Source organism: Pipra filicauda, unplaced genomic scaffold (assembly GCF_003945595.2).
Source record: "Pipra filicauda isolate LSUMZ 115617 unplaced genomic scaffold, ASM394559v2 scaffold154_size2910363_pilon, whole genome shotgun sequence".
Taxonomy (NCBI): domain Eukaryota; kingdom Metazoa; phylum Chordata; class Aves; order Passeriformes; family Pipridae; genus Pipra; species Pipra filicauda.
The window spans coordinates 562861-586990 of NW_024104040.1; the positions used below are offsets into that span (position 1 = coordinate 562861).

The 24130-nt window shown below is 38.4% G+C and overlaps 1 protein-coding gene across 5 annotated transcripts in view; it reads right to left on the bottom strand.

Annotated features, from left to right (window-relative positions):
- Positions 1-24130, bottom strand: part of GREB1L (GREB1 like retinoic acid receptor coactivator) — a 138912-nt gene that overhangs the window by 74252 nt on the left and 40530 nt on the right. For all 5 annotated transcript variants that reach the window (XM_027731256.2, XM_027731258.2, XM_027731257.2 and 2 more), the window contains exon 2: positions 6177-6279. The gene's annotated coding sequence lies outside the window, so the exon portion shown is untranslated. The remainder of the gene's footprint in view (positions 1-6176; positions 6280-24130) is intronic.

A 24130-nucleotide genomic window follows, 5' to 3' on the forward strand; every position in this document is an offset into this window, starting at 1 on the left:
ATCGTCTCAGATACATCAGTTGATTTAAAGCTTTGTTTTCAATGGAGATTTAAAGTTTCTTTCAATGGAACATTGTTTAATATTACACCATTTTAAAAAAAATAATTTCTATGACTGGGAAGCTCAGTGAATAGTCTTATTATATCTTTCTAAATATGAAACACAAGCCTATACTTGTCAACCATTTTAATGCTGGTAATTATCCCTAATTGCTGTTATGAATTATTTTTGGGATTTGTTTGTTTGTTTGTTTCCTGAGGGGTTGCTTTTATCTTGAGAAAGTGACAGGGGAAGTTACCAGTGTTTCAAAAGAGCCATATAATGCCATAAAAAGGAGCATTAATAATGGCATCTCAATTGGCACTGCTCATGAAAAAGAAAGGGATGATGACCTATTAAGTGTATGTGGTCTGGGTACGTAGAAGATGAGCACTTCACCTACAATCCCAAGCACACTTTGAATGCTTTCTCAATGAATTTTCTGACCAAATCTTCGACACGACTGGACTAACAAAGACCACCATATGAAGCTAATAATATTAAAGGAATTTCCAACCACTGAGTCTGCTCAACTTCTTTGTGTTCATTTTTTTTCCCCTGCAAATTCTCTCTAACTGCTTCTCCTGTAGTTCCTTCACCACTCAGTACTGTAAGTACGTATTCACCTGCCTGGTGTTGTTTTCAATAGGACTCTGGATTAGGACTGTGCATTGTGGCTTAGCAAACCATGTATCTAAATTACTATAAATCCCTGGACCACTGGGGTGCAAATTTAAGTTTTAAACATCATAGCTTATGCTGTTTATTTATTGTGGGAACAAGCTACCATTCATATAGGAATTTATGCTTGACATTTTTAAAGTTTTTTAACCAAGATGACGCTATTTGATAGGAAAGCAGCAAAAAATTCACTACTAAGATACAGAAAATAGAAGCTAAAATGTAATCCATTTTGACACATCTCAACATCAGACTGTAAAGTAGAGCATTAACAAGAAAATTCTTAATAAAGATCATCCTGGGTATCTATGTCTGCAATAAAGGTGTTTTCCCCATGTTCTTCTCTTTTAAAGTTTTCTCATGTGAAAGTGCTACTAAATAAGAGAGGCAAAGAAATTTTTACTGCAAGCAATATAAATGAATTGCTATTAATTTTGCAGAGATGTTACTTGTTCTGAAAACTCTCAACTCTAAAAGCATGTACTAACTGACACTAATAAAAATAAATCTTTTTGAATAATAGGCATAATGGTAATACAGATTATATTAGCTCTTAAAACTTTCCAAACAAAGATGACCCAATTCTTCGGGAATATCCACTTAGTATTTTCTTTTTCCACAGCATTCATTTTATCTGGTGCATGTTCTGGTTTTTGACAGCTATAATAGGGTAAAAATGAAACATTGGAGTAAAACTTTGTTAACTTCAACCTTTTATTTTGCTACAAGTAATTTTTTCCCCATCCCGAAGCTGGCAGAGTTGGAGATGTACCATGGCAGTTCTTCAAATATGCAACCTGAAAGTAATTTCAGGGTTACCAATTAAAAAAAAAGGAAAAAAAATGGTTTCTGCAGTCAGAGTGCATCCATGATTCTGTATAAAAGATAACACGCTGCATCCAAATGCCTCTCACATGTCATTTCCCTCATCTGTAAAGTGCACAGTCCTGCCAAAAGCACCATCAACTTTTGTTCCTCTCCCTCTGCAGGAAGATTATTAAACAAATCCCTAACACAGATTTCTAGATTGAAAAATAAAATTAAATCAAGGTGAAATAAAGTCAGTCTTAAGTAATCAAACTAGCCTTCACTAATGCACTTGGATAGAAATTTAGGTAAGTTGTTCGTTCCTCACATTCTCTGAAGAATTACTGTTTTCCTCCCTAGAGCCCTGTCTGAAAACAAGGAAAGCCTGAAAGATAAATCTTCTTTAGTTTACAAGGCTTGGAAACCATCATCCCTAAAAAGGAACCAGCAAAGGTGGAAATGAGACCCTCTTCTTTTGCAGAGGGTTGTGTCAAATTGTCTATCAAGTCCACTCAGAGCACATTCCTGCGCAGCTCTTCCAAAACAACCATTTTCAAATAAGTCAAAATGATCCTGTTTCTGTTCTTTTGAACTCTAAATATGTTTTAGAAAGGAACAAACAAGTATTTTCTTATCTGAAGTTTCCATGTAGTCTCTAGATAGAGAGGCATATGTAACACTGTTCTTCTGCAGTCACTTTTAGCCCATGATGCAGTGACAAGAAAAAAAACCAACACAGCGAAGCCAGCTGCTTTCATGGCCATTTCTATGCAAAAAGCAAAGCAGTGTACAAACCCTGCACTGGTCAAAACCATATCTATCAGCTTAAACCTACAAGTAATGTCAATTTAATACAATTCGGACATTTTTTGCAACTTCTCTGCTGCTGAGAAGCAGTATCTAAATTGCTCATAGAATTTCTATTTGAAAAACCAACGAACTTCTCATACATAATTTTAGTGGAAATGAACTTCCAAGTGTGGAGTGCTTTGTAGAGTTCTTTCTTTTCCACAACATGTGTTTGTCATGTGTCAAAGCTGACTCTACTTTCTCCCCTCCCCAGAATACCACAAATTCCTCTATAAAATAAACAAAGCTCTGCCCAGAACCTCTGAAATTACCAGAGGCAACCCCGTTTGAGATCACAGATGCACATCATTACTGGGCCTTCTGCAACATCCCAGATTTTAGTTAAGATGAAATTTGCAAGAAACGGGCAATCAACAGAACAAAACTGGAACATCATATTCAAGGGTATATCTAAAAAGAAGAGTTTTGACATTCAAACTACCTTTTCTAGATACTTAGGAATCTCAAAACGTATTTGTAGGATAAACATCCACAAAAGACATTTTTATAATGCCATCTACGTCAAAAAAAGAGCCCCACCTTTATCTTTACTCCAAATAGAAATGCAAAAATTCAAAATGACATGCTATTAACACTCAGTAGGAGAAGAAAGTAATTTTCTATTTCTAATGCTTATCTTCTGCTGTGATGCAACTCATCAGCCACCAAGAAAAATTGTGTATGGGAGTTTTGATCATATGGGGGTTATAATCATAAAATCCTTGACTTCTTGTAGACATTACATGTGCTTCTCTACTTTCTTTTCTCCCAAAAGTATTAATGTTGTTTACAGGCTGAACTTAATTTACCTGCAACTTAATTTACATGCTAGCAGAGGCAATCCTGATTCCCAAAGCTGCTATTGTGGTTTAGTGAGTCAGCAACACAAAAAATTCACAGGTTCTATGCATTCTTGACAGAATGCATATAAAACTTCCAGTAAATCCTGATACTCGAGAAACTAGGGCTCAAAATATTTCTCTGTGACTGTTGCCACAGCAGGTTATAAATTTTATGCATAAAGCTGTCCCTGTGGGCTACAATCCACTTGAAAGGAAAAAAACCAACCAAACACCAGATAAATAAACACTTTATAGATACAGAACATTTTTTTTTCTGATAAATGAGTAAAAAAATCTTAAACCCCCATATAAATTAATTTTACATACTTTGAGTAGTTAAATTCTGGAGTTGCAAATAAAATTAAGAATTATAGCACAATATGTACTTATCTAAGCAGTTTTATTGGACAGTTTATTTTATATAGATATATATGTAAAATATGATAGTCATTATCTACAGGGATAAAGCTAGAAATAGGCTCAAAGAGACATCTCATTGAATTTCTATAGCAAATGCTAGTCCAACCTCATTGATAAGTATATCACCTTAGTCCTTTCTTCATTTGTTATTGCCTTATTGCACAAGCATGAAGCTGAAGCTTAGAAAGTCAAAGTTATGGCCTGACCTTCCATCTCTATCCTATCTGGCTGCTCCCTTGTGTACCCCTCAAACACACATGCTATCATTTCCTGATGAGTTTAGAAGGGGTTATCAGGAGAATTTCAAGACATGTGTCAGTTTTGTAGTAACCTGAATGCTATACAAACATCTTCTCTGTTTAATAGACGATTTGTATTTTAGTAGGTTTATCCATTCCCAACTTTATTTGTTTAAAGGTGCCTTAACCTTGATGTAAATCAATGCTAAGCATCTGTTAGAGTACTTCTGAAGAGTTTAAAAATTAAGCTCAACAAGGAGCTATAGGTTTTATAGCAAGCAGGTTTCTTTCAAAAATAAACCAAACCTACTTGTCAACTTTTTTGCTCCTTTTCCTCCACCCCTTGAAAATTATACAATTTTTTCTTTTTCACTCTTATTATAGAGTCCTTTTAAAGATCATGATGAAACACCGGGTTAGTCACTATAAAAACGGCACCACTGCTGGCTCCCAAGCACCTTTTTCTTCCTAATACAACAATGAGTGTTTGCGTAAGACAGTAAGGCCAAAGACTCGGAGGCCCCGGGCTCTGCCTTGCAGCAACCCCCCCTTTCAAAGGAAAACAAAAAGCACTGAACCTTTTCTGCCACATGCCCAGTCCTTCCCCCACCAACTCTGTGGTGAAGACAGCCATTATTACATTTCCTTGCGGGTTATTTACAAGGTCTTGGCTCTGACATTGATTTCTTATCTGTTTCTATGACAAATGTTAAGTGTTAATAAGCTGTCCTTTTAAAGAAAGATAATGCTAAACAAATTATAGGAATTAATTACCCCAAACCTATTCTTTTCTGCTTTTTTGGTTTGGTTTTTGGTTTGGTTTGGTTGGGGTTTTTTTGTGAGCACTGAAACAAGAACAGCAAAAATTACTCAAGACCAGAAAAAACCCACACTTTCTTTTAAACAGTTACTGAGTATCAGCAGATTAAAAGTTACAGTTTGAGCCAGGCAATACTCTGAAAATCAAAAGCAAATTTATCAGGGAATATAGAATAACTGGGCAGGTGCAGCTCCCTAAGGAGCAGCTTTTTAAATCATAAATGAAGATTTTACTTTTTACTTTTTCAAATATTTTGCTTATGGTATAAATTTTAGGATAAAAGGTAAAAGCTCAGAAATCTTTTCAGAGCCATTAAAATGATAAACATTTGAGATTCCCAAAGTACACTTCTACTCTAACTGTCCTTTCAGACCCGCATTGACTGCACTATAATAGCTGCCAACATTTGGTGAGGATTAGCCTTTCATTTAGACAAAAGCAAGCATTCCTTAGCTAAATCAGCACTTTTTGCCATCAGACTCATAAAACCTTTTCACAACACAGATTTTCAAGAGAATCCTTTAGGGTTTTAGGATGCTGCTCCTTTTACTAAGTAACAAAATACACCCCAGGGTGTCTCATTGACCGCACTCAGCTGTCCTTTGACCTCTGCAATTGTTTAGCCTAACTTCAGGGCCACAGAATCTGCCTCCCCCCTATCAAAAAGGCTAATGTTGCTTCCTCCTAGCACCTGGCGAAGCAGGATCCTAGAGGTTCCCCCCTCTCCCAGACTTATACCATATTCCAGATGTTGCCAGGCAGGCAGGTTTTTGGGAACCCACAAGCGCCACTCAGAACCCGGGCTGTGGCCATGACCCGCTTGCTTTGCTCAGGGCTGCCCTTGCCCCAGGGACACAACAGGTCATAAAGCAGGAATAGATCTTCAGCCTTCTGGGTACCCTGGCTATTTAAATGCAACAAGAAACTATGTGAGCCCAATATTGTGTACTGAGACAAGCCCCCCCCCCCTTGCAGAAGTCAGGAAAAAGAAGACGTGTGAGAATCTCAGTTGGAAGCACAAATCTATCCCAATCATTACAAAGATCTGCATTCTTCTTCCCATTTGTTTTAAACCCTTTGAGAGGACAAATAAACAAACAAACATTCACCCTCCAAGAGCATAAAGCATATATTTAGCTAGTGGCTTAGGTATTTGCAGAGCCTCTAAGTAAAACAGCAGAAGAAAAATCGTTACAGCTTCAAAAGAACTGTCATTAAATAATGAAATTGACCTCATTGTGAATACATAAGAAAAAATGGAAGCACAAATCAGCCCTCGCCGGTGAAAGCTGTTCAGTTATATGAACTGGATTTCAAGATTTCTTTTTAAGAACTTGGATCTTTTATACGCTTTAAGCAAAAATAAATTCATTATTTACAGTCCACATTGTTCCTAAAATGCAGTTAATGGAAATGAAAGCACAGATGCTGAACACAAACACACAACATATTGCCTATTAGGAAGTGCAAGTACGGTACCTCTCAGATTCCTTTTAACCTATCTGAAATGCAGTCATGATTAAAGGATGCAGCTAAGAGTTTGTGAAGCCTTGCTGCAAAGTCGTTTAAAACTCCAGAACACCTGAAAAATAAAAAGGGAGAAAAAAATTAGAATTACTCATGCCAGCATATAGTTTATAACAAGCCAACAAAACCTGCCTGTGGAAACCTGGTTTAGGGTGAAAACTGAACTGGGGTAGGGAAAGGAGGGCCAACCACTTCAAAAAGCACTTTTTTCTTTATAGGAATACTTGGTTGAAAATGCTTGGTTGCTTCTCTATATTCTACCAGAAGTACAAGCTTATCACAGAATTTACACATTTTTGGCACTGCAGCCGCTATGACAGATTAGGAATTTAGCACATTAATATGAGAAAATTAACTGTTGCAGAAATATTTAGAAAAATATTATAAAGTAGAAGTAATTATTTTACTACTCATTTAAAAAGAAACAAACTAAATGGGTGAGGAGTTATCTACCTTGGAGATTAGTGTTCAAAATTAAATCTGATTTGGCTGTTTGCTCTTCTATCTGGCTTTCCATAAAAGTATTGAAGTGAAAACATAGCTAATAGACATTGCAGTTTTTAAAAGAAAATACACCAGAAATACCCCAAGGAATGGCAAAAATGATATAGCAGGCAGGAGAGTAATGCCTAAACTGTACAGAATAGTAATTAACATAAAAAAAAGGTTTAAATTAACTTATCATTGACTGGACTTCGACAAAACTTCCTTAGGCAGACAAACTTGTTTGATTTCTCAATAGAAACAGACCATATTTTGACAAAAGATTTAAAGGAATTTTCTCTGTTGCTCACAAATGAGATTTTAAGGGTTTACTGCTGGGACTACAGCCACAGGCCCACTGTCAAAACCAGAACGCAGCTGTACACCTAGAATTCAAACTCCGGGTTTTAAAATTAAAGGCCTTTAAGCTTCCTCCCCCTCGTCTCATTTTCAAAAATCAGTCTGTTTAGGAGAGCAGCTATAACCTCCGGCTCAGGCAAGGTTTCAGGTAGGATTGTGGTGTTCTGAAGAAAGACACTAAACAACTCTATTGGCAGGGACCAGCGATGCTGCCCCGCCCTGTGCACCCCCGCTAGCAGTGAACCCATCACAGATGGCCAACAAGGTTAACACACGCAGCTCCCGACCCAACTGTAGGGCTCTGCAGAGACTCCAATGATTGCAGAATGTCAGTAATCCAATTCCAACAGCTCCTGGCTCTGAAATTGGTATTTTTCAGACACGTGCTGAACATTTCACCTGCTAGTAATGACATTTTTGTATTTTCTTCTAATTACACTCAAAGCTAAGACCTTTGGCCCTAGGCCACAGACCTCTATTCAGGCTGCACACATTCTCTTAAAGGCCCTGATCCTTTGTTGTCACTCTCAGTCTTTCATCTATTATTTACATCCATTGAGAAGAGAGATACTCTACCATTTGTGAAGCTTTAAAGCTTCTAATCATCTTAATTTCTTCGCCTTTCAACCAGTGCTTCCCCTTATGGACCAATGCCAACAGTGTGACAAAATAATTTTTCAAGCCAAGATCCTCCTGGACCCTTCCCAAACCTTGACACACACTGGGCTGTAAGTGCCTTTTGTCCTTTGCCGGCTGCTTTTGCAAACACAGACCTTCGCTCGGCTTGGGGGTGGGGGGTAAGGACCTGCTTGTCAGTGGATTCGAGGGAGTTTTCTCAGGGTTTACATGTGGGCTTTTTTACACCACTTTCATTCTGTTAAGAAGTCTAACTCAATTAGTTCAGCTGCATCAGAGATGCAGTGAATCTTTAAAAGCATTAAGTACCTTCTGAAACACCATCAGCTACAAATTTTAAGTTTACTTTTTTTTCCAAAAGCTAAACTGTTGATATACTGCTTTGGTTTTATACTGTTACATGTCCATTCAAAATGGACAGATTGTCACCTAATACTTAAGATACACAAAATATCACTAATCCTTTTCCTGATTATTTTGTCCTAACCTTACAATACAATGTAACAAAAAAACCCAAATTTCTTCATCTGATCTTCAGATCATCTCCTTCTGATCCTTCCTTATTTACAAATGAAGAAGGAAACAAACCAACTGCATTTTTGTCAAGATGCAGAAGTTCTCTTCAGAATTTGTCAGCCACCAATCTTCATTTGCAAGACCTGCAGGATCTGCTAACATATGATCTGCTAACATCTTGGCTCGTTCTTCCACTACCGTCTGGCTTACTTTTGATTTCTAACAGTGCTTCCTTGTTGTCTGTCCCCTCTGAAGATCCCCAACCCCCTTGTCTTTTCTTATTTTCACCATTTGCTTCAACTAGCAGTTCACTTGAGACTCATCCATCTTACAGTGCCTAAAGTGACAGTTGCTCTCAGGAAGGACCATACTGTTGAGTGAACAAAAGATAACATCACCTCTAAGAACTCGGGAAGAAATACAACTTCAACCCTAAGACACGGTTATCCTGCCAGACACAGCACCATAAACGTCTCCCAAGTGGAAAAAAAACCAAACCAAACGAAACCAAACCAAAAAAAACACCAAACCAAACCAAACGAAACCAACAACTGTGGAGAAAAGGAATCTGACACAATTAAAGGCCAAAAATAGTATCCTTTCTGTCCTGAGCTGCAGTCAGTGGTGTTGATGGTCTTTTTATTTTCCTTTTTTTTTTCCTAATACCCCATTGAAGAATTTTGTAGAATTTACCCATGATAAAATCAAGATGCTCAGAGAGAATGGAGAAATTTCACACAAAAATTATTTTGGGATCCTACAGACTTGAATGGAGGAAGAAGGTCCTTTGGAACAGTTTCAGTAGAAGGTCACACAAGCCCTTCAACAAAACACAGACGTTACCTTGTTAAAATCTGCACATCCTACAGACCAGCTGCTGCTCAGTTAAATTCCACAGGAATTCAGAATCATCATGCAAGTCTGTGCCCTTGACAAATACATACCGTAACCAGAGTAAGATTACTTTAATGTCACAGCTGCTTGATAAATCTGCAATCTGCAGGTAACAGCCCCTCAGTGTTTTGACATTTGAGCACATATCACTTAGAAAAAATTTAAATTTGAATGATGGATTTTCCAGCCAACACCCACATATCCATCTACAGAACAATGTCTGTTTCTAAATGAAAATCTGCCCTCTTCGCCTAATAGGATTCAACTAAGATTGCTGACTTGAAATATGTCCAGAAATTCTCTATACAGTTGGTGGAATGGGACTTGTTGAAGTGAGAAGAGTCCTGGCTGTTGCTAGAAAACTCTTACTCAACAAAGGAAACGTGATATTAACTTCTCCCAGTAACATGCTCGCAAAAGTGACACCACAGAAGTGACATCCCTTCTTTGCAGTGAGATGCAAAGAATTCCCTTGTCTCTCAGTAAAGCTTTAAACGGCATCTCATGTTCAGTTTTCAAACACTACAGGAAATAACCATCGTTAATAACCACCATTACAGTACATGAGATTGACAGCATGTGACATAAAAGCTAGAGTTGTAAAACAAAGGCCAAGATAGGGGGCCTGTTAACCAAACATCTTCTGTTCAGTGTAAAGTCCGAGAAAAATCACAACATGGACTTCTTAAGCCTTATTTACTGATTGCATTTAGACATATTTATTAATTTGTGATATGTTACAATTTTAGGTCCCTATTCTGATGTGGATTCTTTCTATTGCGCTGTCATAGCACAGACAACATCAAACCACCAGAGCAAATACAGAAGTAAGGTAAAAATACACCATTTTTAGATATAGGTTATTTTCCCATAGTATGCCACACTGTACCATTTTGGACATCCAATATAAGGAAAATAAACTAACAATCAGTTTGGTCCTTCCTAAAGAGAATCCCAACTCTGGACCTCACACCACCTTTAGAGTTCCTCTCTGAGCCACTGAGTGATCTGACACTGAAATCTTTGATAAAATACCATTCAATTGGGGAAAACACAAATAGGAAACTCTATAGAAGACCATTATTGATACATGATTGAAAGAGTTGTGTGCAAGACTCTGCTTTCCACCTCACATGCCAGCCTGCTCAGTCACACATCACTCTGGAATTCCAGTACGCTGCAAATGTCAGAGTCCAAGGCACACTGCAATTACCAAGAAGAAAAGCAATGAGAAGACTGAGTTTGGGAGATGTATAGGCACATTCTGCCATGGTATCTGAATCCAATTTTCACCACCAACTCTGCTGTACTTTGAGTGTCACGATGCCCAGAAAAACTTCCTGAAACTCCTTCCAACCCAAACAAATCAAAAAAGGAAATAAAGTCTGCACTTCACATCCTCACAGGAAAAACTCTTGAAAATATATAATGCTTTCATTCAAAATACTTGAAGATCTTGGCATCAGATATGGATGGAAAAAGTAGTAAACTGCATCCTGCCTTATAAAATCTGTACTCTGCACTCAAATAGGCTTCTAATCTTACATCCAGCCATGGATGTACATGGTTTGATCTCCAAATATTTATCCCAGTAGAGAGAAGTGTTTATAGTTAATATGCAATCCGTCTTCTGCATGCCACTGCTTTTAAATAAAACAAAATGTGAGGTAAAAGGCCAAAACTACCAGAAAGAGCCCTAAATAAAAACTCTGACATTACAACCATTTTGCTAGAAGAGACAAGGTGTAAAATAGGTTATTGGAGTCAAACTCCCTATGGAATAGGGCAGGCCAAGGGTACTGATCCAAACAGCAGTGAATAGTAACACAACTGTTGGTGTTAATATGTTTAGGAGCTCCAGACTGCTTTGAAAATCTCTCATTTAATGAAAGTAACATTTTGCAGTTAAGCTGAACATTTTCACACGCGTGTATATGAAATCAGTCCTCATTCAATGCAATTTTATCATGGAATAACTGAAATATTGATACTAAACTTACAGGTAACTTCTGTCATTACCATTAAGTTATTGACACTGAAACATGACCTTGAAATGACAGCTTCATTAATGCAAGTTTTACCAGGGAAGGTTTCAAAAAGCCCCGATTAAATTAACTACTTTTAAACACAATAGGATCAATATGTATGCAGAGAATGTACACCCCCATGGCAAGTTCTGCTTGCTTGATTGATCAAAAACAAAAAAAATCCTGTGGCTTTCCAGATCTCAGCTGGTGCCAGAAATCCACATAGAAAAAAAAAATCCATCTAAATGAAACTCTGAAAAGGTTTACCCTTCACCAGTCTATTTGCACTTCAAAAACTCTTTAAGTCCTTCAGCTAAACCCCAGGGTTGAACCATTTCAAAAATGAGAGGGGGATGGCAATGATTTATCTTCCTTCTGTGCTCTGGACAGAGCTGTAAAATCTGCCTGCTGGTGTGCCTGTGTGCTATAGGCTTCTTTTCAGGAACCTTGGATATTTGCTGCTTTTAGAAATAACTCTGCCCAATTCCTTACTGCCCTTCATCTTCTTCAATCTGATGCAAGTACCATTTACAGAGGGAAATTTTGATTTTTGTGGACTGGCAGGCAAGCTGATGAAGCTGAATCAGCAAAATGGCTGAGCATCTGAAATCAGCGTTTTAAAGGAAAATATGGCAAATCTTATTCATATCTGTAAGGATCAGCTCTTGCCTTAGTGAATTTGTGCTGAGGAAATACTTGTTTAAACAATCTAATTTAAGCCTATCCCTTATATTTACTAGCATCAAACACATTTTTAGCAATAAGCCCAAAATAATTTTCTGTTTGTAGATAATCAATGTGTTAGGTCACCCAGGATGCAGTTTGCAGTCCTCTGTACATCAAGATACATTACCAATAGAAGGAAAATGGAGATTTCATGGGTCACAAACTTCTGGGTCACAAGGACCTTCAGTCCTGCTGTCAGCCTAGTAAAACTCAATCGATATACTCTTGCTTTATATGTCCACTATTAAAACCCCTGCACCTGAATTTCAAAATTATTTTTTCTGAAGTAAAAACACCAATTCAGGAACTTGACATTCTTGAACAGAATTTAGTGCTGTGATATTCAGTTAATATGTTAAAAACATAAACACACATATATAAATTAAACATACACCTCCTCCAAACAGCACAGATAAATCCTCAGCACCAACATCCCAGAACAGCACAAAGCGAGCACTGAAACACACCTTTGTAATTCAATTTTTCTAAAGCTTCCTTCTACTCTTAAGACCCAACCCTATAAACAATATATCAGTGACACAACTCTTATCAGTCTAAATTCTTCAGACCTGGGTAAACAGATAGATTTGCTCTCAAGGTAAATAAGAGTAAGAATTATATTATCTGTTTTTGCATGGAAAGGGTACATTTATTTCCAAAGTCCTATTCAGATTTTGCTTTTGTCACAGATCTGGTATCTTCAATTCTAAAACAACAGAAATGGATGAAAAATCGTTTTTGAAAACATAAAAATATGGACATCCTGCCACTGTAGATTGAGTCTTAATTAGACTACTTTGAAGTTTTAAAAACATTGACATTGTGCTTGTTTTTTGTGCAAGCCAAATACTGGCCCTAACAAAACTGCAGGACTAATCTGAAAAAAAAAAACCCTAATGACTCTATTAATCCCCACTCAAATCCACAAGGATACTTCAGTAAGAGGTTGTGGATGTAAGAAGGAATGGCATCTCACTCAGCATCTGACATGCTACTCAACTCCTCAGAGTCTGAAACTCTCCTCTGCTTCAGAAAGAGAGTAGATGTTTTGAGTATATATCCTCTTTTGTATATACACTTTTCATAATAAAAGAATTCCTCCAGTATAACTTGTTTTTTTTGCAAAAACTGTAATAGACTATTTATTTGACTGTCCTTCACTGGCTCAAATTTATGAGACCGTGCTGAGGGCATTTATAAACTTGCTTCTATTCCTGATGTGCTTGCAAAAATTCATTATTCCAATGAGAGCCTCATCAGCAAAACACTTCAACTTCCCTACGTATGCCAACATTTGCTATTTTAATAGTAAGAATTTTCATGAAGGTGGAGGTTTGTCTCTTTTTACCATGTCCACTATTACCAAGAACAAGCTTTGTGTATCATTTATTGCAACAAATAAGTTTTGAGTATTTGTGTAGCCCTCTATTTTTTCCATACTTATTTACAATTCCTGAGAAAACCCCAAATGGATACTGTGATAATAGGATTTGGTACTTCCATTTAAAGCAAAATGAGTATCACCACACCACAGCCAGGTAAATCGACTTCAGAAACTGAAGTCCAAGCAGAGAGGAGAAAAATTGAATAAATCCACAAAAAAACCCCCAAAAAACAACCCAAACAAACAAAACAAAAAGAACCTCCACAAGAATCTGGAAAAACAAAACACAAACAAGAAATACCCTGTGGATTCATTAGCAACCAGGGTGGCAGGCTTTCCACTAATTCCCTTTAAAAGCCCATGACTACCTGCAGAGCCTGGGAGTGCAAATCACATTAGTGGAGCCACCAGATGACCAAAGAAAGCACTGGAGGCCTGGTGAAACCAGTAAACAAAAGGCAGCATTCCAGCTGAATGCCGCTGCTAGAGTCAGCATTGTAAGATGCTTGGATCTGATAACCCAAAAACCAGATTAGCTGCAGGCAACAAAAGAGTAAAATGAGAAACAAAGGGGTCATTTTGACACATGAAGAAATCATTTCCATTAAACCATCTTGAGTTTACTGTGTAGCTATAAAAACTGCTCCTACTTGAAGTGACATTTGAAGCAATGAAGCTGTGACAGTGCAATGTCTTGGAAAAGTTCCTGAAATAACACATCCCTGAATGCAATATAATCTAAAGAGGCAAACTGGTCTCTTTGTCTTTGAATCTTTATGACATTTTAAAGGTCTGATAATGATTTTTGCATCTGTTGTACAGATTTCAGTTAGATGACTTAACGCGTATTGCTAGGTTTGACAAAAAGAAGATTCGTTAGTTTTATCTGTATTTAAAAGTCTCACGCAGAGAACACACATATTATAAAATTCTTATGTAATTACACAAAAAAGTTGCATTCGCCCACAGTCCCCGTCTCCTCCCATGTCTTACGCTAAATATGGGAAAAGAAAGGATTATATTCCTTATCAGAAGCTTAAAACAGGATTTTTTTCCTGAAACAAGTCTAGTTATACTATAATCAAGAGGACCAAACTGCAAAACTCAGACACAAAAGTCCATAAGAATATGCAGACACTAGAGAGAGAGAAGTCAAAACTTTCCAGGCTAAAACTGGAAAATCTGCTACAATTTTGTCTTAGACAATTAAGAATTCTATATACGCAAAACCTTTCTTCACAGGACAGTAAATTGTCCTGCTGTGAAATATCCATGAGTTAGAAGAAATTTCTGAGGAAGGCTGAGGCACACGGGGAACATTTCAGCTTGCTAGCTGTGCTCCTTGCATCTCCTGTTGCTAGCACACAGCGCAGAAACCTGACACACGAGGAAACAGGCCTTGGTGCAACACAACGTTTCTTCCCTGGTTTTTGCACACATACAGCAACTAAACCTGCTAGCTTCAGCAAGGATGGGATTTCACATATGAAGCGTATGCATCCAGAGCTGATTCTTGTCAGTGACAAGTGCAGAGAAAATATACCCAGAAAAACAGCTCAACAGAGTCTGATTAGGACAGCATAAAAGGACAACCTACAGCTGTGTCCAAATACAAATATATGGTATACACTGACTCCAAAATCTTGCTAAAAAGTTTTGCAAACACCTTCTTCTACTTGGTGACTTTTTAAAATACAAAGCCATTAAACACATCTGAAAGGGGAAAGACATAATGCAGACCTCTAGTTATAGACTATGGACATCTCCAAGGACATCTGTACCAATATACTCACATCAGAGCCCAGAAGTTCACTGATATAAAGTAGATTCTGTGCACATGTGTTTTTCCCCTGGTTCCAAACCAGTATGCTCTGGAGTACCACTATGGTATCCATAATGCTCCTAGTATTTTTGCTGCATACATGTCCAGGGGTACAAAGGTGGATGGAGAGAAAATACAGCAGAAGCCTCTCTCTATTACTGTTCCTTTAAAGATAACTTCTTATCCAAAACAGCACTCACGCACAAACATGCCTTCATAAATTCACAGAAGGAAAATGCAGTGAAAGGTGTGAGGAACAGAATCAAGAAGGAAGGAGATTTCAAAAAGAGATATGACTTGTGGCCAAAATGTGCAAACAGACAGGCTGTGTAAATCTGCATGGAGGGGAAGCACAAGATACTGTTGAACATCAGGCTCATCTTGAATCCTTGCACTGAGGAGATTCAGCCTGTCACCATTCAGAGAAACTCTTAAATGTTTGTATTTATAACAATTTGCCAGCCTGAATACGAAGATGGATGCAGCTAGTAATCACATACAATGATCCGCTTCAATGCAGCTGGCCTTTATATTGCAAAGAGAAAACAACATGGTTGTTAGTCATGAACAGTTAGATTATGGTTAGAGATTTTTCACAGTACCTTTCTAACAAAAATGCCAGAGCACTCTAAATAAAGAAGCTGATCAGTTCAGAATATTGAAAAAATCTTTAAATATTTAATCCAAGCAGACCTTGTTTTTCAGTTACAAAGGGCTTTTTCAAGCAAGGCTATTTCCAGTTTTGTTGTCTGGGTTCCCTCATCACTACAATATTCCAACAAAACAGAAACTCTTCCAGGGCTTCCTGCTTAACGGCTGTTGCTTGTGCATAAAGATACAGTGGGGCCTGGCCTTCCCAAAATGCTTTTCTCTCTTTGAGGATTTCTAGTTATTTTTACACAGGAGCAAGCACAAGTCTTCCCTTTGCTGGGATTGCCATGGACCCAGTTCTATGCAGTTGACTGAACACTTGGGAAGTGGAGGAAACTGGTTTCTTGTTCGTAAGGACATTCAGCAGAGCTGACAGAAGGTCCCTAGAAAGAAGACCTCCACATGCACTGGAAAATTGATAGGGTCCTTATAGACCTGATAGGAAAACCACAAACAGATCCGGGCATCTTCACTACTCATGCTGATCTATAACATCTGTGACTGCAGTTTGGGCCTACATCTTCTGCCATATCAAAACTGATTTTGTTGAAAAGCTCTCTATATCAAGACTTTCACAATGCCCACAGAGTTCCCTGAAGTGATGTACTTGAGCAAAATTTTGGATCACAAATATCCAACACTAGAATAGTTGCGTCAGTAGAATAGAACTATTCATACAGAAATTATGCCTAATCCAGACACCGCTTGTCATGCTTAAAGTCCAGGAATATTTACAAAAGCAGACATTGAAGCGTTTTACCTAAAGGCTGGTGGAGAAACCAAGCTGCTCTTTGAATAATTAAAAAGAAATCTAGCATAGAGAAAGATAAATTAAAGACTCAGGACTGGGAAATAATACTGCTCAGGATTCACAAGGATAAGACAGTTGCTAGTACTTTTACTCAGTTTTTCCCATTATCCAGTGCTCTGGTATGAAGGAAAAAAATGTTCAAGGGAAGAAAAGGTCTTTCAACAATAAGAATTTCACAAGAAATGTAAATAGAAAGAGAACACCTTGCCCTCTCTCACACACACTGAAGTAGAGAGATATCATGAAGACTCAAGAATAAGGAAAAGATCATTCTACTCTTGAAGTGCAGGAGAGGAAAACTGATAGAAACACCAGAGCTCTCTCTGCTTGTGATTACAAACCTGAGAGAGTCTGATAAAGACGGACTAAGGAGGATAATGGCATTTTCTTCTCACAACATCATAACCAACTTATACCGAGCTACTCCAAACAGAGCTGACTTTCCCATAAACTGGTACAGGCCCCTGCTTTTGTCAGGGTTTCTTTAGAAACTACAGCATAAACTGAAAAACCAACACAGAAAGATCCTGGAAAAGGCATTTATATTCCCACCAGCTGATTATAGCACAACAATCAGGAGTGTATACAAAAACATATATTAAAATAATACAGGTCTTTAAAGTCTGACTAGCTCTGAAACGGAAGTCTGCCTCCCTCTTCTTTCAAGGGAAAAGTCTCCATTTCTGCTAAATGTATTGGTTTTCAAGGCCATACATTGATCTATAAAGAAAACAACATGCTTTGATGGAGTAAGAATCTTTCCACAGAATGCAAAAGGAAGACATTTTTTTGTTCCTCACTTAAGTCTATTGCTATTGTACAGACATTTTCAGAGGGCAGGTTGTGTAAAAGCTAAATAGGCAGAAAAAATATTGGCTTCAACGTCCCTAATGTGACAACAAGCAGTACTTCCCCTCCATATGCTACATGCTTCTGATGCCTTTCAGAAAGGCTTTTTATCTCATGCTGAGAACAGACTCCTGCTGCAGATCTGAATGCCGAGGACTGAAAGTTCTGCACAAATGAGACATGGAGTTGGAGAAAATGAGTGGCTGAGTATAGAAAGAAACAGGAAATCAATTCTCAGAGTTGCTATCTTTGCTTCAGTGCTTCTGTTTCACCTTCTCCTCCCACGCTTGCTCTGTCCCTTGCCAGCTTTCTATTGTACCAGCTCTTTTCCTCTTAGCTACCCACTAGTGAAGGAAGAAAAATTTACTGAGATCATCTTTCCTCTGCTGGTGCAGTACATCTCTGTCTTAAGGGTAGTGTCTGGTTTATCCTGGTCCAGGTTGGACTGTCATCTAAAAACACAGCAATACTTTCTTTCAGCCTTTTCTGCTTCCCCAGGTATTGATTCAAATCCCATCTAATGACAGGATTTGAGAGAAAAACATTTTCCTCACAGAAAGTCTGAAAGCAACAGAAAGATGAAAATTACAGTGTATGAAGAATAAACAGATGTATTTTTTAAAAAAGCAGGGGCCAGCTGGATAACAATTCCAGATAAGATTTAAGTAAACATATGTGGGAGGTAGCAGGAAAGGCAGTTGGTTCCTCATGCTCAGACGCACACAGGTAATGACCTCTGTCTCTTGCTCTCCCAGAGCTAACAATGCCGGTTATTGCACTCCTCCAGTGAGCTCTGGAAAGGATCCAGTGCACTACTGATTACATTTCATCCACAGTTAGTTTAACCTTTGAAACATGACAGTCAGTGGCAGGGAACAGGCCAGCACATAAGGTCAGCTCAACCTTGTTGGTCCCAGCATTCTCCCAGTGTTTGCACAGAAAACAATCTGGTGATCAAGGATTCCTCCCCTGTAAATGCGAAAGACCCAACAGGGACAGTGCCAAAATGCTGATTTTATTGCAAGGCGTCATTCACAGCCATTAATCTGTCAAGACAGGAAAATATAGGTTCTCCTTTTTCAAAAAAATAAAATAGTATTAGACAGAAATTGTCTCATTTAGGAAACATGACTGATCTACTGACAGGTAGAAGGCAACTGCTGCACCTTACTCCTCCAAGAATATAGAAATAAAAAAAATACCAAAGAGAAAATAAGTACGCTCTGAAATAACGGTAAGACAACTAGGTCAGCAAGTGTAACAGGAACACTTTGTGCTAAAAGGAAAGCTAAAAAAAAAATTACTAAGTTGCCCATTTTTCTCAAGTTACTTCCTTTCCAGAACAGCCTCTTTCGAAGCTCACATTTATCTGTTGTACACTCAAATTTAAAATGAAAAAGTAGCATCTTCAATTACACTGAATTTCTACAGAAAAGTACAGGACTGAGCAAGATCAGATGCCTTATCACTTTCTAAATATTATTTTTAAGTTTTAACAAAGCCCTTAGTGGCAGGAAAACATATGCAAAAGGAGAACAACAGAGATATTCCTGGCTTCAAAAAGCCTCTAGTTAGTTATTTAGAACTTCTCACATTTTCCTTATGGTCAGATTAAAAGCATTTGGAAGGTATTAAAATGGGGAAGAAAAATCAATTTTCCTTAGGAACTACTGCCCTCTAACATAATAGCAGCAACAAGAATCTTTTTTAGAGATGCTTAAGTATCCCTTGGAGCATGTGCACTTGGATTTTTCATTAGTTGTGTAAGTGTTTGTGTGGACGGCTCCGGGAGCACAGGCTTTTCGAGAGCCAGTATGAGGTGAAAAAAAGGTCACTTCAGCAGAATTCATTTTCTCTTAAATTCTCAGAGAAATGCTGCTAAAAAGTGGCAAAAACAAATCCATCACCTTTTCCTCTAACTATTAGCATTTCCTAAGGTTCTCTCCGTTATAATACAGCAATACCTTTGGTTATACCCTATCACCTTTTTCATCCTCCTCTAAAATTAATTTTAATACGAATGCTGGCAGCAGACCTCTTAAGAGCAGGAGTTAGACTAGACCTCCAGACACCCCTTCAGCACTGCCATGAGCAATCCACTTGCCCACGATCTGTATCCATTGCTGCTTGGGAGGGAAGGCCTCCCCTCATTTCCATTCACCACTGCAAACCCCCACCATTAGGCACAAACTAGAAACCTTGCCTCTGGTTTTTCCTGGAGGTAAACCCGGGGTCCTTCAAAGTCGGTGGAAAACAATGTGGGCTTGCATAAAGAAACAATTGTGCATCAAGGTTTACTGAAGGAACATTAATTCTTGTATTTAGAGTGGAAAGGGGATGCTGCTTTAAAAGCTCACAAACAAAACAGAGCCTTTGGAAAATCCAAAACCTTCTTGCTCTGGACTTGCTCACTCCCAACCCTTCACACCTCCCCACCCCCTGGAGTCTCTAAAATGGTCAAACACCTGCACCAAAGCATGTACATAAAGCACAATATACTTTTGTAATGGTTTGTGTTGCCTTGGAGTTGAGAGTATTTATACTAGGAAAGTCAATACCCTGACCTACGGATTGGCTCCTTTCCAAAGGATCCACACGAGACAATGTGCTTCACAGGGGAATACAGTTACCCCGTGTAGAAGCAGGTGCTGGAATGCACTGGGTAACAGAAAAATCCAACTCCGGAGAGTGGGACCACAGAGCAGAGACATTTGAGTGGCTCTGCCTGACAGCAGTAAGGTCAGGTCAGAGTCAGGGTGGAAAAAAAGCTCATCCCAGAGCATGGTTGGTGCCTGCACAGCAACCGGCCACCTCTGGCTTGGAGAAGGCCCATCCACCCTGGCTCGGGAACTGGCTGAGATGGCTCCATGCAGCCATACTTTCACTCCTGCAGCCAAAATGCCTCATCAGATGGAAGAGCACCTCACGCCAGGGAGCTGAGACCCAGCAGGGCTCACTGGCGTGGGGCTGGCCCTAGATCAAGGACAGCTGCATCTGTCCCATTAGGCAGATTGGGTCCTGGGGCTGACATCTCAATAACAAGGGAACACAAGGGGAAGATAATGGAGAGAAACAACCCCCAGGGTTTTTTTTTTTGAGGGTCCTGAAAGAAAAGATAAAGAGCTTAGGTCCAATGCTGTAAAGTCAAGAACATGCTGGCAGAGGAATGCAAAAGGAAAGGTGACACAGTCAAGATGACAGGCTCAGAAAACAATTTTCACACAGACCAGGCGTAAGTTTGCCCAGTCCGGTGAACGCATTCCTGATATGGTGAAGATGGAAGGTGAAAGCTTGGATAGTTGTATTTCCCTCTCCGAAAGAAAGAGTAATACTGCTACAGAGGCCTTACAGAGGACACAGCCCTGGCCTGGGCAGGTGGGTGGGCACAAGAATGGGTCCAGCTGACAGTGTGGCCCAGACACAGTAGCAGAGAAAGGACAGAGGAGGGAGGACCAGGAGCTAAACATCCTGAAGGAGATGCCAGAGAGAGAGGCCAAGATATCAGCTCCAGCCCAGGGAGACTAATGATTCACTTTATGGCCTGCAAGCACTTCCCACCAAAGTTCACACAGGAAGATAATGTCCCCTTCAAATGAATTTATGCAGATGGCAGTTCATTTGTCAGAGGATAAAAAGATGCACTTTCATTTTAAATGAGAACACTCAAGGTCCTCAGCAGATAAAACCAAGCAAAAAGCCAGTGCCTATATGTGAGTGGTTTCTGCTCATGCCTGTTTTCTAATTTCAGTGGGAGTTTACACCACCCGAGTTACACAGGCCTGCCGGTCCAAAAAGGCACATTAAATCCATACCAAGTCCATACTTCCCAAAAGATGCAAATGAAAAAAAATGTAGATTGTACAGGCACATGTCCCTGTAACATAACTTCTGAATTGAAAACAAACACAAAACAGTACCAAGTGTGCTCCAAAATGGACAACTGCTACATGTGAACCTGTGTACTTCAAGGAAAAAGTATTTGCGAGGCAAATAACATTTTTTTATCTTGATTTAGATCAAAACCTGTCTTTATTGATGCTAAGCCTCAGTAAGATTTAAAAAAAAAAAACAAAACGACTGCTTCAGAAAGTATTTCTTGCCTACTCCATTAGCCAGTTTCCTGTGCCTTTCTCACATGAACTTGTAATCCTTGATGAGGTTTACACATGTGAAAATAAAGTTTTAAGCTGAAAATCATCATTACCTCTACACAAAACCACTATATCATGTCAGACATCTGATACGGTAGACAAAGCATAGTGGTAGAAGGATACAAAAGAAAACATTTCATTTCACTACTGCTGAAATCAGGTACTGAAACTCATTCATTGATTTTCCTTCATTAAAAAATAACTGATTGTAAAAGAAGTGTTGCTTGGCAGGATCAAAGCCTATCCTACAGGAAACACACACACAAAGCATTTGGAAATGAGGGTTAATTTGGCATGCAATTTAACAGCATTAGCTTTTATCAGCAGCATTTCAAGGTCAGGCACATCCATGTTCAAAATGTTTGGGTTTGTTACAGTTTCAACAACAACATATCAGAGTTCAACATATCTTAAAGTGATATTAATCTCAAGGAAGGCTGCACAGAAGCACAAAAAAACCCTCAAACCCCTGTTGATAGTTTAGCATTTCAAACATTAAAACCAGAAAAAACTATTTCAAAGAAACTAAACTAATGAACTGATGGGGCTCTTTAACTCTCCCTTTTATGAACTCAAAACTTGATCCTTTCAAGAAAAAAAACCAAAATTATGTCAAATCAGCAGATTACAAAAAATGCTCTCCATTTGAGCATGGGATTAAGACTTTCTGGTCTTTCTGATCAGGCCAAATGGAAGGAGTCCTTTTAACGACAGTTTGCTCAAGATTTAGAGAGCTTTTGAAGATATCGAGTGGCTAAGTCAAAACAGCCTCATATTTGAAACAGTGTTTCTCTTAAAGTGTCTGATTTATATTTTTTTCTAAGAAAAATCACTTTTTGTTTTTTACCTCAACCTAATCTGGTCAGAATTTGTTAGCACATTTAATTTATTCATCAAAAGATTAATTAAAAATGTAAGATCATTAATTTGTTATTGTGCTTTATACTTAATTTATTAAAAAATGTAAAAAAGGATGAAGGGTAAAAGAAAACATGAAGCAGATTTGCTCAGCTTCAATATAAAATACTCCAGACACTTACTGGAGATTTTCCCTCTTATTGATTTATAAACTTCAAAAAATAATGAATGGTTATGTGTTTTCACATTCACAGTTATGCTGTGGAAAGCTTTTCTGCATCTGTTTTCATTGAAGGCTTGTTCTATACAAAGAACCCTAACTACCCGTAATGCTGACAGACTTTAACAGCGGTTGGCACCAAATGTTTCATGAGATCAAGTCCATACTGCACTTGAAACAAACACTTTGATTAATCAATTACTGGCAGAACTTCACAGTACCATGGATGTGTGCCTAAGAGCTTTAGAAACGCTTATGGGACAGTGATGTTAGGGGACTGAAATCTCTTAAGCCTCTTTCTTTGCAATTCTCTGCCACAGTTCAGAAGAATGCCACCCCATTACGCCAAAACCAGGGGGGAAAAACAGTCGCTCTCACTTCTTGCATGAGCATAATTAATCTTCTGACACGTTGACAAAGCAGCTTGTTGATAGTCAAAGGAAGGATTTTTCAGATTTCCTCCCAAGACAGGAGATGGTCTTTATCCATCATCCCTTCTTCCTGATCTCTTCTTCCAGAGTCCCCACATCAGCAGAACTGTCTATCAGAGCAGACAGCAGGAGGGAAAGGTCTGGCTGATTGATAGGGCACCAGTGCTCACAGTGCTATTTAAGTGTAGGAACCTATTGTTAGAATCTTACTTTACAGCAGTTTAACAAGTATAATGGCAACCAATTCAACCATTGTACCACTAGAGTCAGCTCAAGCTAATAAGTAAAGTTAGCTAATTACACTGATCTGATTTAAAATACAGACAATTTGTAGAGATAGTCAGCATTAACGTGCACTGAAAGAGTAAAAAACGTTAAGGAAAAAGTTTTGCATATATTATGCTTTGCGAATTGAATTACGGTTGCTTCTCACTCTTCCTTGTGAGCAGGATCATAGATTTCCCCTCTCTCCCAGTTCTGGGCCTGCTAGGTTCAAATTAATCAAAATAAAGGCATTTTTTGTTATAATGCAGTTGAAATTTCCTCCTCTTTCCTTACTTTCCCCAATTTCTAATATATTTGACTGTTAAATTGTACGGAATTTCAGTTTTTAAGGGGAAAACATTATAAAATGGCTTCTAAAAGGAGGATACTACATACTGCAAAACCCATCAAACTCAGCAGTTTTGACACATCTTTGAGGATGCCAATTTGGTGTAACCAAAGTGCAGGGGTCCCGATGTAAAGAAGATTTTGCATGCCTCTCACAAAGATACTTCATATGCAAATTTCAAAAAATATATAGATATTTTTCTTACATACACATTATATACATTTACATTTCTTTTGTAGTTTCTTTCCAGTCATCCCCCTCACCTTCCCAAAAAGAGATTAGCAAAATATTTGGGCATGATTATATGTTCACTTAGTTATTTTCTGCACTCACGGAGAAGGTAGAAATTCTGTTAATCACTCCTTTTAAAGCTCTAATTCTTTGATAATTGCTGGTCATGAACCATTCCAGGTCAGAGAGGACCGGGGCATGGCACTCTGTGAACTGCTGCCAGACAGGGCAAGTCTGACTCAT